Source organism: Protobothrops mucrosquamatus, unplaced genomic scaffold (assembly GCF_001527695.2).
Source record: "Protobothrops mucrosquamatus isolate PMUCROS unplaced genomic scaffold, P.Mucros_1.0 scaffold357, whole genome shotgun sequence".
Taxonomy (NCBI): domain Eukaryota; kingdom Metazoa; phylum Chordata; class Lepidosauria; order Squamata; family Viperidae; genus Protobothrops; species Protobothrops mucrosquamatus.
In genome coordinates this window covers 306,654-308,760 of record NW_015386692.1, presented here as the reverse complement: position 1 = coordinate 308,760, position 2,107 = coordinate 306,654, and positions in this window count along the sequence as shown.

The window sequence follows — 2,107 nt, the reverse complement described above, 5'->3', positions numbered from 1 at the left end:
TTGTGTTTCTATTCTGTTTTTTATGGCACTATTTTTGATAGGTTGGTCTGTTTTTTCCTTTTGTGTAAAGACAGATGCAAAAAACGAGTTAAATAGTTCCGCTTTCTCCCTGTTGCTTGTCACCTTCTTGCCACTTTCACCCATTAACGGACCAATCATTTCCTTCACTTTTTTCTTGTTTTTTACATGTTGAAAGAAGGCTCTCTAATATGACTGCATAGACCAGGGATTTTTTTTCTCATAGAACACCCAGAACGGAGTTCCAGCACCTTTTTTGGATGGTAGGGTAGGGTAGGCAAGGCAGGTTGTATGACATGTGTGAGTTCCGGCACCTTTTTTTTTTTTTAAAGAAAAAAAGCACTGGCATAGACTATTAGTAAACCGTCATCCAAATATCCACTACAATAATGAGGATTACATACCAATCGTTCTGAAAAGTGGAATCACACATATTGCTTCAATTCTATGGTGGTTCTCTATCCCAAGTGGGATCAAGAAAGTCTGTAGTGTCTAAGATCAAATTCTATTCCTTTTTACCAGGGTGTACAAATTTATATACAAGGATCAATGGAAACAGAGATTCATGATTAAAAGACAAATTTAACCAATATCTTAGCTGGCAGAATCTCATGCTTGTCTTTGGGAAAACTAGTCTAGATGTCAGGCACAAAGAAAAATGGAAAAGACCAGGGAATGCAAAATAAATCCTGTAATAATTTTGAATGTACTACCTCTAGAGGTCTTAGAACTTTATAAATACAAACTTGAGAGCTATAAAGCAAGAGCCTTAGCCTTAAAGAGATTAAGAGATTACATAATCTGCTGCTGGCAAAATACACGGTTCTATTTGGTGTCTTGTAAGTCTAGTCAGAAATGATTTAAATTGGTCTCTTCCATACTGCAGATTATTGAACAAAAACTCCTGGGTATTAAAAGGCTTTAACTTGCTTCATTCTAAGGGTTGCCATCCTAAGACATCTAGACACTACTAAGGTGAAGAAACTTGATTTATTCTATAGCATTTTCTGCTGGCAGCTAACAAGACCTGTGTAAATGATGTATTTTCAGCATCTTGAAGTCCACTGATTATTCTACTAAAGTGTTGTATCATGACATTACAAAGAACATGTTAACATCTTTTTATGCAGAAGCAATAAAGGGGAGCATATCAGCCTCCTGAATTAAAAATGAGGATATTGAGATTTTATTTCTTCTTGTTGAACTTGATTTCCGAATTACAGGGATAATAAGAGTTGTATTTGTGGGATCTAATGTTGGAACTACTGCTAGTGTCTATGATGTTAATTTCATCCCTTTAAAAAAAGTCCAAAAAGATTCAAACAGAAGTGGAATTCACTGCATTCTACTCCAGATGTAAATTTTAATTTGACTTATGCCAATTACAGCTCAATGTTTCTAAATGTTTAGTCAAACTCTAATTTAAACTGCTGAGTAAGACCCTGTTCCACCATTATATCATCTTTGGCTCCCTTGATCACTCTCTACCCAAGACCTTGGATGCTATCCCAAATTCACTCTGCTTTGCTTGACTGATGGCAAAATGACACTGTGTGTGCTGCTGCAGTATTACTGCTAGCCAGCTATTCCTAATGGGTGGGTTAACTGTGTACTTGCCTGCTTGGCAACTCCATTCCTGGTTTTGCATATTACCAGACCACTCAGTCTTCACTGAATTTATTCTGTTCCCAATTACTGCCACGTGAGCATTTGCATAAAACATCTTTTGCTCCTCAGCTCTGATCTTTCCTCTGCCTTTCTGTTCTAAACTAGATAAGGGAATGAAAAAGTAGTAGTTTGATAGATAATTATTTTATTTCCAGGGATGCCACTTGATCAATGACTGATAGAACCACTCTTCTCTCCAGGTCCACCTCTACTGCATCTCTCTTTCCACTTTTTACATTTTCCCCATTGGTTAGCTAGCTAACTGGCTTGCAGCCCACCAGCAAATGTCACACACAAAAATGCTGTGCTGGCTCATTCAGTTTATATAATTTCATCAAAACAGGACTCACTTCACCACTTTTGGATTTGCGCAACCAGTGTGAGCAACATGAGCAAATAAAGCATGAATATTCACATTAAA